At 40.8% G+C, this 16,941-nt stretch overlaps 1 non-coding gene across 1 annotated transcript; it reads left to right on the forward strand.

Annotated features, from left to right (window-relative positions):
- Positions 1-10,355: 10,355 nt before the first annotated feature.
- TRNAS-CGA lies at positions 10,356-10,437 on the forward strand. Its single transcript has one exon. It is a non-coding gene; the product is annotated as a tRNA-Ser (tRNA).
- Positions 10,438-16,941: the final 6,504 nt, after the last annotated feature.

The raw sequence follows: 16,941 nt of genomic DNA on the forward strand, positions 1-16,941 counted from the left end.
TTGTTGAATAAAGTTTTAAAAAAAATTAAAGTGAAGTTTATTATTTTGCTGTCTATATTGCCATTTATATAGGGGAATAGTGACCAATGCAATCCATCATCAAAGAGATTGTGTAAGCAAGGTATGACCGCCTATGGCCAAAAAAAACCTGAGCCAGCTCACTGGGTTCCTGAGCTATTCATCAATATCTCAGCTTGCGCTCCATCCAAGCATCTGGTAACTAAGCATGGTCCAGATATGATGAGACTATTACGGTAACTTGGGCTCTTTGTACCACTTACTACAGAAACCATTAGGTGGCTCTCATGTTTAGATTTTTTTTTATTTTTTCTTCTGACTACTTGAAAGCTGGTGAAGATCAAGCCCATTCCTACAAATCCTCCTTGAAGGGGTTCTCCAGGAATAATTTAAAATGGCTGCCAGCAACCTGTCCTAGAGCAGAACTGGTGGTCTTCACTTGCAGAGCTGATACTGAGTCGGCCAGTGAGGGAGAAGAGGATGCCACTTTCCTCTACCCCCTCATCATCATCCGCTGATGAGGGACCCTCTAGAAGGCGCCCCAGGGTATCAGCGGAGTTAGCCCCCTAGAGTGACCCCATATGGACCCCACCCCCTGACTATCAGCCCCAAATTCCGGATGTTGTGGGTAACTCCAGAATACAGATAGACAGTGCGGGCTTCACAGAACTAGATTTTTTCAAAATCTTCTCTGAAGATTTTGTAAATTTAATGGTGGCCCAAACCAATTTGTACGCCCAATAATTTATAGCTCAGAACCCTACCTCTCCATACGCTAGACCCCTAGGTTGGACCCCAGTAAGTCCAGCAGAGATGATGAAGTTTTGGGGACTCTTGCTGCATATGGGTGCAATAAAGAAGCCAAATGTCAGACAATATTGGAGTTCGGACATTTTCTACCAGACTCCAATTATCAGTCAGACCATGACCAGGAAGAGTTTCGAGTCAATTCGGAAATTCCTACACTGCAACGACAATACACAGTGCCCACCCCAAAATGACCCGCCATTTGACCGTCTGTTCTAGGTTAGGCCCGTCCTTGACCACTTTAACACCAAGTTTGCTGAGGTGTACCCCCCCTGATAAAAATGTATGTGTAGAGGCGTCCCTGTTACTTTTCAAAGGGAGGGTTAGATAAAAATGTACAAACTTTGTGAGAGTAGCTCCGGGTACACCCACAAGTTCCGCGTTTATGAAGGGAAAGATTCCCGCATAGAACCCCCAGAATAGTGGAAAGGTTGTGTGGTACAATAAGCTGGCCGTACACATTGTACAGGTGGCAATGTACAATGCGTACGTGCTATTTAAATCTGCAGGCCACACAGGAACTTTCCTCCAGTTCCAAGAGGTGGTTATCAAGGCCCTAATTTTTCAAAGCCAGGCCAGGGAGGGTCCCAGTACTTCTGGAAGTCATGGTGCCCGTGTCCTACCAGGGCAACACTTTCCAGGTCGAGTCCCCCATACAGCAAGGAAGCGAAGGACCCAAAAAAGATGCATGGTGTGTTCCAAAAGGGGGATAAGGAAAGATAACATTTACCACTGCAAAACCTGCCCTGAAAAACCTGGCCTGTGCATGCAGGAGTGTTTCAGAATCTACCACACATCCATGGAGTATTAATTTCATCCATAATGAACCCTGTAATTTTACCACCTTATATCTCTGATTTAGTCCGCATAGCTTACATATCCACTTTTCACCAACCACTACATATTCATTTCTATGAAACACCTGTTAGGTCAAAAGTACCCTTTCCACCACTTAAAATGTTCGTACGGGGGTGCTCTTTCCGAAATGGGGTCACTTCTTGGGGTTTTTCATTTCTGTGGACCTCAGGAATTTATTTAATGCGACATGGCACCTAAAATCCATGTCTGCCAATTGAGATCAGCAAAATCCTTATTTAGCTGTTTGACTTTAGAGCCCTGCCATGCGCCCGTGCATCATTTTTGAAGCACATATGGTGTGTTGGCATATTCAGTGGGAAATGGGGAACAAAATGTGGGGTGCATTTTGTCCTGCTACCCCTTATGAAAGTGAAAAATGTGGGTGTAAAGCAACTTTTTCTGGAAAAAATTGTTCTTTTTTTATTTTCACAGCCAAGCGTTTCCTAATTCTGTGAAACGCCTGATGGGTCTAAGTGCTCACTACACACCTTGAAATATTCCTTGAGGGGTCACTTTTTGGGGGTTTTCACTCTAGGGCCACCTCAGGGTGTATTCATATACGACATAGCTCCTAATTACCATTCCAGCTAAATCCTCTTTCCTAACCGCCATATGGTGCTCCTTCCACTCTGAAGCCTGCCGTGTGCCCATACATCATTTTTTGAGCACATATTGGGTGTTGGCGTATTTGGGGGGAAATGGGGAACAATGTGGGGTGCATTTTGTCCTGTTACCCCTTTTGAAAGGGAAAAATGTGGGTGTAAAGCAACCTTTTATGGAAAAAAAATCCATTTTTTATTTTCACAGCCAAGTGTTTTCTAATTCTGTTAAACGCCCCATGGGTCTAAGTGCTCAATGCACACCTTAAAATATTCCTTGAGGGGTGTAGTTTCCGGAATGGGGTCACTTTTTGGGGGTTTCCACTCTAGGGCCACCTCAGGGTGTGTTCAATTGCAAGATCGCGCCTGTCAATTATTCCGGAGAAATCTGCCTTCCAGAAGCCATTTGGTGCTCCTTTCCTTCTGACCCCTGTGGTACGCCCATATAGCAGTATACAAGCACATATGGGGTATTGCTGTAATCAGGAGAAAATGGGCAATACATTAGGGGGTGCATTTTCTCCAGTTCCCATTTGTGAAAGGGAAAAATGTGGGCCTAAAGTAAATTTTTCTGGAAAAAATTTTAATTTTTCATTTTCACAGCCAATTCCATGAATCACCTTGGAGGACAAAGTTCTCACTACACATCTTGAAATGTTCCTTGAGGGGTGTAGTTTTCAGAATGAGGTCACTTTTGGGGCATTTCCACTCTAGGGGTACCTCAGGGTGTTTTCACATGCAACATAGCTCCCAAAAGCTTATCCTGCAAAATCTGTCCTCCAAAAGCCCTATTGCGCTACTTCCCTTTTGAACCCGGCCATGCGCCCATACATCATATTTTGAGCACATATGGGGTGTTGGTGTATTCAGGGGGGAAATGGGGAACAAAATGTGGGGTGTATTTTATGCTGTTTTCCCTTGTGAAAGTGTAAAATGTGGGTGTAAAGCAACTTTTTCTGCAAAAAAATTTAAATTTTTCATTTTCAAAGCCAAGCGTTTCCTAATTCTGTTAAAAACGCCTGATGGGTCAAAGTGCTCACTACACACCTTGAAATATTCCTTGAGGGGTGTAGTTTACAGAATGGGGTCGCTTTTTGGGGGTTTCCACTCTAGGGCCACCTCTGACCAGTGACATCACGACTAGTATCAACTGGCCTGGGCGGGGCTAAGCTCTGTTCACTTTAATGGAGCTTAGCCCCGCCCAGGCCAGTTGATACTAGTCGTGACGTCACTGGGCCAGCGGTAAACAATGAGAAGGCCGCGGCGCTGCTGAAGAGGCCGCTGCCTTCTCAAACAGCTGATCGGCGGGGGTCCCAGGTGTCGGACCCCCGCCGGTCAGATGCTAATGATCTATCCAGAGGATAGATCATCAGTTAAAACAAACTGTAGAACCCCTTTAAGGTGAAAAATGGCAGGGTCCTGAAGGGGTTAAAGGAAATCTGTCACCAGGATAATCGCTATTGCAGTAAAGCCATGGCCTAATAGCGCTTAGTACCTTATTTCAAGATGTGCCTTCGTTCCAGATGTTTTTATCCTCTTAACCACCTCAGCCCCCAGTGCTTAAACACCCTGAAAGACCAGGCCACTTTTTACACTTCTGCCCTACACTACTTTCACCGTTTATTGCTCGGTCATGCAACTTACCACCCAAATGAATTTTACCTCCTTTTCTTCTCACTAATAGAGCTTTCATTTGGTGGTATTTCATTGCTGCTGACATTTTTACTTTTTTTGTTATTAATCGAAATTTAACGATTTTTTTTGCAAAAAAATGACATTTTTCACTTTCAGTTGTAAAATTTTGCAAAAAAAAACTACATCCATATATAAATTTTGCTCTAAATTTATTGTTCTACATGTCTTTGATAAAAAAAAAAATGGTTTGGGTAAAAGTTATAGCGTTTACAAACTATGGTACAAAAATGTGAATTTCCGCTTTTTGAAGCAGCTCTGACTTTCTGAGCACCTGTCATGTTTCCTGAGGTTCTACAATGCCAGACAGTACAAACACCCCACAAATGACCCCATTTCGGAAAGTACACACCCTAAGGTATTCGCTGATGGGCATAGTGAGTTCATAGAACTTTTTATTTTTTGTCACAAGTTAGCGGGAAATGATGATTTTTTTTTTTTTTTTTTTCTTACAAAGTCTCATATTCCACTAACTTGTGACAAAAAATAAAAACTTCTATGAACTCACTATGCCCATCACGAAATACCTTGGGGTCTCTTCTTTCCAAAATGGGGACACTTGTGGGGTAGTTATACTGCCCTGGCATTCTAGGGGCCCAAATGTGTGGTAAGGAGTTTGAAATCAAATTCTGTAAAAAATGACCTGTGAAATCCTAAAGGTGCTCTTTGGAATATGGGCCCCTTTGCCCACCTAGGCTGCAAAAAAGTGTCACACATCTGGTATCTCTGTATTCAGGAGAAGTTGAGGAATGTGTTTTGGGGTGTCTTTTTACATATACCCATGCTGGGTGAGATAAATATCTTGGTCAAATGCCAACTTTGTATAAAAAAAATGGGAAAAGTTGTCTTTTGCCAAGATATTTCTCTCACCCAGCATGGGTATATGTAAAATGACACCCCAAAACACATTCCCCAACTTCTCCTGAGTACGGAGATACCAGATGTGTGACACTTTTTTGCAGCCTAGGTGGGCAAAGGGGCCCAAATTCCAAAGAGCACCTTTCGGATTTCACAGGTCATTTTTTACAGAATTTGATTTCAAACTCCTTACCACACATTTGGGCCCCTAGAATGCCAGGGCAGTATAACTACCCCACAAGTGACCCCATTTTGGAAAGAAGACACCCCAAGGTATTCCGTGAGGGGCATGGCAAGTTCCTAGAATTTTTTATTTTTTGTCACAAGTTAGTGGAAAATGATGATTTTTTTTTAATTTTTTTTTTCATACAAAGTCTCATATTCCACTAACTTGTGACAAAAAATAAAAACTTCCATGAACTCACTATGCCCATCAGCGAATACCTTGGGGTCTCTTCTTTCCAAAATGGGGTCACTTGTGGTATAGTTATACTGCCCTGGCATTCTAGGGGCCCAAATGTGTGGTAAGGAGTTTGAAATCAAATTCTGTAAAAAATGACCTGTGAAATCCGAAAGGTGCTCTTTGGAATATGGGCCCCTTTGCCCACCTAGGCTGCAAAAAAGTGTCACACATCTGGTATCTCTGTATTCAGGAGAAGTTGAGGAATGTGTTTTGGGGTGTCTTTTTACATATACCCATGCTGGGTGAGATAAATATCTTGGTCAAATGCCAACTTTGTATAAAAAAATGGGAAAAGTTGTCTTTTGCCAAGATATTTCTCTCACCCAGCATGGGTATATGTAAAATGACACCCTAAAACACATTCCCCAACTTCTCCTGAGTATGGAGATACCAGATGTGTGACACTTTTTTGCAGCCTAGGTGGGCAAAGGGGCCCATATTCCAAAGAGCACCTTTCGGATTTCACAGGTCATTTTTTACAGAATTTGATTTCAAACTCCTTACCACACATTTGGGCGCCTAGAATGCCAGGGCAGTATAACTACCCCACAAGTGACCCCATTTTGGAAAGAAGAGACCCCAAGGTATTCGCTGATGGGCATAGTAAGTTCATGGAAGTTTTTATTTTTTGTCACAAGTTAGTGGAATATGAGACTTTGTATGAAAAAAAAAAAAAAAAAAAAAAACAGCATTTTCCACTAACTTGTGACAAAAAATGAAAAATTCTAGGAACTCGCCATGCCCCTCACGGAATACCTTGGGGTGTCTTCTTTCCAAAATGGGGTCACTTGTGGGGTAGTTATACTGCCCTGGCATTTTCCAGGGGCCCTAATGTGTGGTAAGTAGGTAAATGACCTGTGAAATCCGAAAGGTGCTCTTTGGAATATGGGCCCCTTTGCCCACCTAGGCTGCAAAAAAGTGTCACACATGTGGTATCGCCGTATTCAGGAGAAGTTGGGGAATGTGTTTTGGGGTGTCATTTTACATATACCCTTGCTGGGTGAGAGAAATATCTTGACAAAAGACAACTTTTCCCATTTTTTTATACAAAGTTGGCATTTGACCTAGATATTTATCTCACCCAGCATGGGTATATGTAAAATGACACCCCAAAACACATTCCCCAACTTCTCCTGAGTACGGCGATACCAGATGTGTGACACTTTTTTGCAGCGTAGATGCGCAAAGGTGCCCAAATTCCTTTTAGGAGGGCATTTTTAGACATTTGGATACCAGACTTCTTCTCACGCTTTGGGGCCCCTAGAATGCCAGGGCAGTATAAATACCCCACATGTGACCCCATTTTGGAAAGAAGACACCCCAAGGTATTCAATGAGGGGCATGGCGAGTTCATCTAAATTTTTTTTTTTTGGCACAAGTTAGCGGAAATTGATATTTTTAATTTTTTTCTCACAAAGTCTCCCGTTCCGCTAACTTGGGACAAAAATTTCAATCTTTCATGGACTCAATATGCCCCTCACGGAATACCTGGGGGTGTCTTCTTTCCGAAATGGGGTCACATGTGGGGTATTTATACTGCCCTGGCATTCTAGGGGCCCTAAAGCGTGAGAAGAAGTCTGGAATATAAATGTCTAAAAAATTTTACGCATTTGGATTCCGTGAGGGGTATGGTGAGTTCATGTGAGATTTTATTTTTTGACACAAGTTAGTGGAATATGAGACTTTGTAAGAAAAAAAAAAAAAAATTCCGCTAACTTGGGCCAAAACAATGTCTGAATGGAGCCTTACAGGGGGGTGATCAATGACAGGGGGGGTGATCAATGACAGGGGGGTGATCAATGACAGGGGGGGTGATCAATGACAGGGGGGTGATCAGGGAGTCTATATGGGGTGATCACCACAGTCATTGATCATGCCCCTGTAAGGCTTCATTCAGACGTCCGGATGCGTTTTGCGGATCCGATCCATCTATCAGTGCATCCGTAAAAATCATGCGGACATCTGAATGGAGCTTTACAGGGGGGTGATCAGGGAGTCTATATGGGGTGATCACCACAGTCATTGATCACGCCCCTGTAAGGCTTCATTCAGACGTCCGGATGCGTTTTGCGGATCCGATCCATCTATCAGTGGATCCGTAAAAATCATGCGGACGTCTGAATGGAGCTTTACAGGGGGGTAATCAATGACAGGGGGGTGATCAGGGAGTCTATATGCGGTGATCACCACAGTCATTGATCACGCCCCTGTAAGGCTTCATTCAGACGTCCGGATGCGTTTTGCGGATCCGATCCATCTATCAGTGGATCCGTAAAAATCATGTGGACGTCTGAATGGAGCTTTACAGGGGGTTGATCAATGACAGGGGGGTGATCAATGACAGGGGGGTGATCAGGGAGTCTATATGGGGTGATCACCCCCCCTGGAAGGCTCCAGGGAGACGCCTGTATGCGTTTTGCGGATCCGATCCATCTATCAGTGGAGCCGTAAAAATCATGCGGACGTCTGAATGCAGCCTGACAGGGGGGGGTGATCAATGACAGGGGCGGTGATCAATGACAGGGGGTTGATCAGGGAGTCTATATGGGGTGATCACCCCCCCTGGAAGGCTCCAGGGAGACGCCTGTATGCGTTTTGCGGATCCGATCCATCTATCAGTGAATCCGTAAAAATCATGCGGACGTCTGAATGGAGCTTTACAGGGGGGTGATCAATGACAGGGGGGTAATCAATGACAGGGGGGTGATCAGGGAGTCTATATGGGGTGATCACCACAGTCATTGATCACGCCCCTGTAAGGCTCCATTCAGACGTCCGTGTGCGTTTTGCGGATCCGATCCATCTATCAGTGGATCCGTAAAAATCATGCGGACATCTGAATGGAGCTTTACAGGGGTGTGATCAATGACAGGGGGGTAATCAATGACAGGGGGGTGATCAGGGAGTCTATATGGGGTGATCAGGGAGTCTATATGGGGTGATCAGGGGCTAATAAGGGGTTAATAAGTGACGGGGGGGGGGGTGTAGTGTAGTGTAGTGGTGCTTGGTGCTACTTTACTGAGCTACCTGTGTCCTCTGGTGGTCGATCCAAACAAAGGGGACCACCAGAGGACCAGGTAGCAGGTATATTAGACGCTGTTATCAAAACAGCGTCTAATATACCTGTTAGGGGTTAAAAAAAACACATCTCCAGCCTGCCAGCGAACGATCGCCGCTGGCAGGCTGGAGATCCACTCTCTTACCTTCCGTTCCTGTGAGCGCGCGCGCCTGTGTGCGCGCGTTCACAGGAAATCTCGCGTCTCGCGAGAGGACGCGCCGGCGCGTCCAGGAGGAATGAATCAACCACCTCCAGGACGCGTCTGTGCGTACAGCGGTCCGGAGGTGGTTAAAATCCAGTTTATTTGGTATACAAATGAGCCAGTAAGGTGCCCAGAGGGGCGTCACTTTTGCAGGAAGGAGCCCAGACACGCCCCCTGCTACAATGTGTCCACCCTCAAAAGAATTAAAACCTCGCCCCCAGGTCCCGTTAAGCCATGCCCCTGAGCCGACATGGATTGAAAAAAATGAAGGTAAAAATCAACTTCTGTCAGCTGCAGGGGTGGGAGGGAGGGTGACTTTCTCCCTCCAGCTTACACTCAGACAGTACAGTGCTGCTGTCTTAGAGTGAGCTGTTCAAAAGGACACGCCCCCGATCCATTAAAGGCCACTGTTAAGGGGGCGGGCCCCTGTGGAGGTCACTGTCAAGGGGGTTGTATGCTGTGAAAGTCACTGTTTAAGGGGAAGACTGCTGTAAAGGTCAAAGTTAAGGGGGTGGGCTGCTGTAAAGGTCAAAGTTAAGGGGGTGGGCTGCTGTAAAGGTCAAAGTTAAGGGGGTGGGCTGCTGTAAAGTTCAAAGTTAAGGGGGTGGGCTGCTGTGGAGGTCCAATTTTAAGGAACGGGGCACTGTGGGGGGGGTCAGTGTTAAGGGGTGGGGGGCTGTGGAGGTCACTATTTTGGGGGTGGGGTGCTGTAGATGTCACTGTTATAGTGGATACTGTCGATATCTTTTACCGACACACACAAACATTAAATAAAATAGATTAAATATACCCGAGCGAAGCCGGCTCCTTCAGCTCGTCAGTCTATATTTGTAATTCTGCAGCAGGTACTTAGTTCTTAATTTTCCTTCACTTATCCTTTCAGTTCTTCTTTTTAAGATAACCCTTATATACGAGCTGTGTAACGAGCACCCCTGTGAGGAGGTAAGGATTCAAAGACAGAACTAGAGTGCAGATGCTGCATGTCCCAAATAAATACATTACAGACGGTGCCTTTCACTCATTTTCGTCTCATACAGAATGTGCCACAAAATGTAAATTAGTGCAGCTAATATTTATACCACTAGGTGGTGCAATAAGAGAATTTGTCTGTATAAAGGTGCTGTAGGATCTTGTTTACTCATAGACCCTCTTAATAGCACAGCATGTGGCCGAAAGTGGTATTGCAAGTAAAAAAATAAAATTATTTTTGGGCCGTCTGGGTATAATGGGGCAAAGTTCATATGTTGACGTAAATGATGGAAGTCTGAACGTATAGCATGCGACTCTCCTGACGCTCACGTACTATACGGATTTCCAGGTTAGTATATTTGACATTATCTTTTTTTTACGTAATTTTCTTTTTTCGCGGTAAAATTATTACTATTATAGACTCATTAAATTGCATCTCCTGTGAGGTATAGGAACTTAAAGGGGTTCTCCAGTAATAATGACAATGAAAATAAAATACTTTACTACTTTTAGATGGCATCCTTATTATTATTATTATTATTATTATGCACTTATTGGATTAAAATGTATTTTCTCAGTGAGATTTTAGTTCTGCCAGACATTTTGTGGCTGTATACCCAGCACTGGTGTTTGCTTTTGTTTCAATAAATTATTTGAAATGAGGAAATCACCTCACTTTCATGATATAAAAACATCACTGGAACGGGAACTTTTTACGTTTTCTATAATTTTCAACCCCAAATATCCCTAACTTTTCATGAGTGGTATCGGGTGATTTTCCACCTACCAAAAAGAATACAAAAAGCAGCCGTGAACCTGGCCTGGAGGTAAGCTGTGATGGCCGAGTGGTTAAGGCGTTGGACTCGAAATCCAATGGGATATTCCCGCACAGGTTCAAATCCTGTTCACAGCGATGTTTAGTTCTGGTTACCCTGTAAAGCGGTATTCCGGTTCTTATTTTTAAATATATTTTTTTTATATAATAGCAAATCACACAATTTTCTAATATACATGTATTTAGCCCTGAGGATTTTTTTTTTTTTCGTTTTTGCCTTTTTTTCATTTTTCTTCCTTATCTTCCTTGAGCCATAACTTTTTTTATTTTTCAATTCACATAGCCATATAAGGGTTTGTTTTTTGTAGGACAAGTTGTACTTTCTAATACCAGCATTTAACGTGGCATGCAATAAAGTGGAAAGCGAGAAAAAAAAATCTGAATGGGGTGGAATTGGAAAAAAAAAACGCAATTCCACTGTTTTACGCTTTTTTTTCTTGACCTGTACCCTTCATTCTCTGGGTTAGGCCTCATGCACACGACAGTTGTTTTTCTCGGCCTCCGTTCCGTTTTTTTTTGTGGATAGGATGGCGACCCATTCATTTCAATCGGCAAAAAAATGCTGTTTGTGTTCCGCGTCCGTTGTCTGTGTTTCCCTTCAGCAAAAGAAATAGTGCATGTCCTACTTTTCTTACAAGGGATCTGTGAAAAAAAACGGATCCTCCCAAAAAAACGGATGCCGCATCTGTTTTTTTTTTGCGGATGCACAGTTTGTGGACGCAAAAAACAACTGTCGTGTGCATGAGGCCTTAGTACGATTACAGTGACACCACATATGTGTAGGTTTTTTAATGTCTAAATAGTGTAAAAAAAAATAAAAAATTTGCAAAAAAATATTTCTTTTACATCACCATATTCTGACACCCATAACTTTCACAGTTATATCTACAGAGTTGTATGGGGGCTTATTTTTTGCGGGACAATCTGTAGTTTTCATTGATACCATTTGATACCATTTTAGACTGTGTGACTTTTTGATCACATTTTAGAACATTTTTTGGGGAAAGAGAAGCGATGAAAAAATGGCAAATCGGCCATTTTAACCCTTTTTCCGTTACGCCATTCGCCATATTGGAAAAATATTTTTAAATTTTAATAGTATGGGCGTTTTCAGACGCGGTGATGATCATGATGTTTATATTTTTTGTTATTTATGTATTTATTTTTTTATTCTCTGGAAAGGGGGGTGATTTAATTTTTTTTATTGTTATATATTTTTTAACATTTTTTTTTAAACTTTTTTTTATAGTTTTGTAGCTTGTGTTTGAGGCTAAAAAACTCAGTATTTTTTTTTTTTTATCTGTACTATTATGTTTATTATTATCCATATTGGTACAGAATTGCTCATTTCTTATGATGGCCTGCCACCTGCTGGCCAAAATAAGATTTGCAGCTTCAATACCCTGGGTCTCTTCAGAGAGACCCTACATATTGAAATCAATTACCGGAATCCTCATTGGCCGCAAAGGATGCCGGTAAGAAGTCCGGAAAGCGCAAGCTTCTGGGTTTTAAACCCTTAAGATGCCTTGTTCACACTTTATTACGGCATCTAAAGGCTTTAATGACCGCGATCGGCATTATTGCCAGTCGCGGTCATTAACTGCTGGTCTCTGCTGTTTGAAACAGCAGGAACCAGCCTGGCATTTTTGCCCATCACTCCAGTGCCGTACATGTACGATACTGAAAAATTGTCTATTTACTTTTTGCACATAGGCTAATGTACTAGAATACTGGAGCCATTAACTTTCCCATTGATACTTCATCAGGCCCAGACTGCCATGACAACTGCTCCTGACCGTGACAAATCTCTGTTGAGTTTGCTAAAAAGACATCTTTAGCACCTTGCTTTTCCAGCTCCTTCTCTTACTATTCTACACCCTCTATTCAAACCTCCCACCCTGCCACCCCTTTTATAAGTACTTCCTACTAATTTCTCTATCACTATACCTCTAACTGCCCCGGGGGCCAACAATACTATACCTGATGTGTTGTCAAGTATTACTCAAAAACTTTACTGAAGAAATAATGTTGTTTTAACTATAGATACCTTGAAAATAATAGTTTCAAACAGGTAATTCCCCCCTTTTTTATGTTCCATTTTGTGCCCTACAAAGTAATGTTGCCAACTTAGTGGCATGAGCACAGTAATAGTGTCCTCTTAATACCGCCACACATGGCATAAATGCTACAGAAAGTTGGCAGCAAAGTGGGTGAGGTTACACAAATCTCATCCACGCACTGCGTAGGAAATCAACAATGGAAATTGATCTACACAGAAGATTTTAAATCCACAACATGTTGATTTTTATTGCGGGTTTTCACTGCGAATTCCACCCCTTTACCATACATAGGGTGAAATACATGGAAAACCCAGTGGGTGTTGGGCACTTATCTGAGTGGAGTCGGGGTCTCGGTAAGGTTATATTTACAAGCCATAGCAACACCTCTCAGATATCCCTCCTAGGGTATGTACAGTGTGTAGTATATCACTGTCTATAATAATACCTCTCAGATATCCCTCCTAGGTCATGTACTATGTGTAGTATATCACTGTCTATAATAATACCTCTCATATCCTCCTCCTAGGTCATGTACTATGTGTAGTATATCACTGTCTATAATAATACCTCTCATATCCTCCTCCTAGGTTATGTACTATGTGTAGTATATCACTGTCTATAATAATACCTCTCAGATATCCCTCCTAGGGTATGTACAGTGTGTAGTATATCACTGTCTATAATAATACCTCTCATATCCTCCTCCTAGGGTATGTACAGTGTGTAGTATATCACTGTCTATAATAATACCTCTCATATCCTCCTAGGGTATGTACAGTGTGTAGTATATCACTGTCTATAATAATACCTCTCATATACTCCTCCTAGGTCATGTACTATGTGTAGTATATCACTGTCTATAATAATACCTCTCATATCCTCCTCCTAGGTCATGTACTATGTGTAGTATATAACTGTCTATAATAATACCTCTCATATCCTCCTCCTAGGTTATGTACTATGTGTAGTATATCACTGTCTATAATAATATCTCTCATATCCTCCTCCTAGGATATGTACTATGTGTAGTATATCACTGTCTATAATAATACCTCTCATATACTCCTCCTAGGTTATGTACTATGTGTAGTATATCACTGTCTATAATAATACCTCTCATATCCTCCTCCTAGGTTATGTACTATGCTTAGTATATCACTGTCTATAATAATACCTCTCATATCCTCCTCCTAGGTTATGTACTATGTGTAGTATATCACTGTCTATAATAATACCTCTCATATCCTCCTCCTAGGTTATGTACTATGTGTAGTATATCACTGTCTATAATAATACCTCTCATATCCTCCTCCTAGGTTATGTACTATGCTTAGTATATCACTGTCTATAATAATACCTCTCATATCCTCCTCCTAGGTTATGTACTATGTGTAGTATATCACTGTCTATAATAATACCTCTCATATTCTCCTCCTAGGTTATGTACTATGTGTAGTATATAACTGTATATAATAATACTTCTCATATCCTCCTCCTAGGATATGTACTATGTGTAGTATATCACTGTCTATAATAATACCTCTCATATCCTCCTAGGGTATGTACAGTGTGTAGTATATCACTGTCTATAATAATACCTCTCATATACTCCTCCTAGGTCATGTACTATGTGTAGTATATCACTGTCTATAATAATACCTCTCATATCCTCCTCCTAGGTCATGTACTATGTGTAGTATATAACTGTCTATAATAATACCTCTCATATCCTCCTCCTAGGTTATGTACTATGTGTAGTATATAACTGTATATAATAATACCTCTCATATCCTCCTCCTAGGTTATGTACTATGTGTAGTATATCACTGTCTATAATAATATCTCTCATATCCTCCTCCTAGGATATGTACTATGCTTAGTATATCACTGTCTATAATAATACCTCTCATATCCTCCTCCTAGGTTATGTACTATGCTTAGTATATCACTGTCTATAATAATACCTCTCATATCCTCCTCCTAGGTTATGTACTATGTGTAGTATATAACTGTATATAATAATACTTCTCATATCCTCCTCCTAGGATATGTACTATGTGTAGTATATCACTGTCTATAATAATATCTCTCATATCCTCCTCCTAGGTTATGTACTATGTGTAGTATATCACTGTCTATAATAATACCTCTCATATCCTCCTCCTAGGTTATGTACTATGCTTAGTATATCACTGTCTATAATAATACCTCTCATATCCTCCTCCTAGGTTATGTACTATGTGTAGTATATAACTGTATATAATAATACTTCTCATATCCTCCTCCTAGGATATGTACTATGTGTAGTATATCACTGTCTATAATAATACCTCTCATATCCTCCTCCTAGGTCATGTACTATGTGTAGTATATCACTGTCTATAATAATACCTCTCATATCCTCCTCCTAGGGTATGTACAGTGTGTAGTATATCACTGTCTATAATAATACCTCTCATATCCTCCTCCTAGGTTATGTACTATGTGTAGTATATCACTGTCTATAATAATACCTCTCATATCCTCCTCCTAGGTCATGTACTATGTGTAGTATATCACTGTCTATAATAATACCTCTCAGATATCCCTCCTAGGGTATGTACAGTGTGTAGTATATCACTGTCTATAATAATACCTCTCATATCCTCCTCCTAGGGTATGTACAGTGTGTAGTATATCACTGTCTATAATAATACCTCTCATATCCTCCTAGGGTATGTACAGTGTGTAGTATATCACTGTCTATAATAATACCTCTCATATCCTCCTCCTAGGTTATGTACTATGTGTAGTATATCACTGTCTATAATAATATCTCTCATATCCTCCTCCTAGGATATGTACTATGTGTAGTATATCACTGTCTATAATAATACCTCTCATATACTCCTCCTAGGTTATGTACTATGTGTAGTATATCACTGTCTATAATAATACCTCTCATATCCTCCTCCTAGGTCATGTACTATGTGTAGTATATCACTGTCTATAATAATACCTCTCATATCCTCCTAGGGTATGTACAGTGTGTAGTATATCACTGTCTATAATAATACCTCTCATATACTCCTCCTAGGTCATGTACTATGTGTAGTATATCACTGTCTATAATAATACCTCTCATATCCTCCTCCTAGGTCATGTACTATGTGTAGTATATAACTGTCTATAATAATACCTCTCATATCCTCCTCCTAGGTTATGTACTATGTGTAGTATATAACTGTATATAATAATACCTCTCATATCCTCCTCCTAGGTTATGTACTATGTGTAGTATATCACTGTCTATAATAATATCTCTCATATCCTCCTCCTAGGATATGTACTATGTGTAGTATATCACTGTCTATAATAATACCTCTCATATCCTCCTCCTAGGTTATGTACTATGCTTAGTATATCACTGTCTATAATAATACCTCTCATATCCTCCTCCTAGGTTATGTACTATGTGTAGTATATCACTGTCTATAATAATACCTCTCATATCCTCCTCCTAGGTTATGTACTATGCTTAGTATATCACTGTCTATAATAATACCTCTCATATCCTCCTCCTAGGTTATGTACTATGTGTAGTATATAACTGTATATAATAATACTTCTCATATCCTCCTCCTAGGATATGTACTATGTGTAGTATATCACTGTCTATAATAATATCTCTCATATCCTCCTCCTAGGATATGTACTATGTGTAGTATATCACTGTCTATAATAATACCTCTCATATCCTCCTCCTAGGTTATGTACTATGCTTAGTATATCACTGTCTATAATAATACCTCTCATATCCTCCTCCTAGGTTATGTACTATGTGTAGTATATAACTGTATATAATAATACTTCTCATATCCTCCTCCTAGGATATGTACTATGTGTAGTATATCACTGTCTATAATAATACCTCTCATATCCTCCTCCTAGGTCATGTACTATGTGTAGTATATCACTGTCTATAATAATACCTCTCATATACTCCTCCTAGGTTATGTACTATGTGTAGTATATCACTGTCTATAATAATACCTCTCATATCCTCCTAGGTTATGTACTATGTGTAGTATATCACTGTCTATAATAATATCTCTCATATCCTCCTCCTAGGTTATGTACTATGTGTAGTATATCACTGTCTATAATAATACCTCTCATATACTCCTCCTAGGTTATGTACTATGTGTAGTATATAACTGTATATAATAATACTTCTCATATCCTCCTCCTAGGATATGTACTATGTGTAGTATATCACTGTCTATAATAATACCTCTCATATACTCCTCCTAGGTTATGTACTATGTGTAGTATATCACTGTCTATAATAATACCTCTCATATCCTCCTCCTAGGATATGTACTATGTGTAGTAAATAACTGTCTATAATAATACCTCTCATATCCTCCTCCTAGGTTATGTACTATGTGTAGTATATCACTGTCTATAATAACACCTCTCATATCCTCCTCCTAGTGTGTAGTGTATGGCTAGATCTAGATAGTAACTGTTTACAAAAAAG

The sequence above is a fragment of the Bufo bufo genome, chromosome 1, assembly GCF_905171765.1.
Source record: "Bufo bufo chromosome 1, aBufBuf1.1, whole genome shotgun sequence".
In the NCBI taxonomy this organism is placed as follows: domain Eukaryota; kingdom Metazoa; phylum Chordata; class Amphibia; order Anura; family Bufonidae; genus Bufo; species Bufo bufo.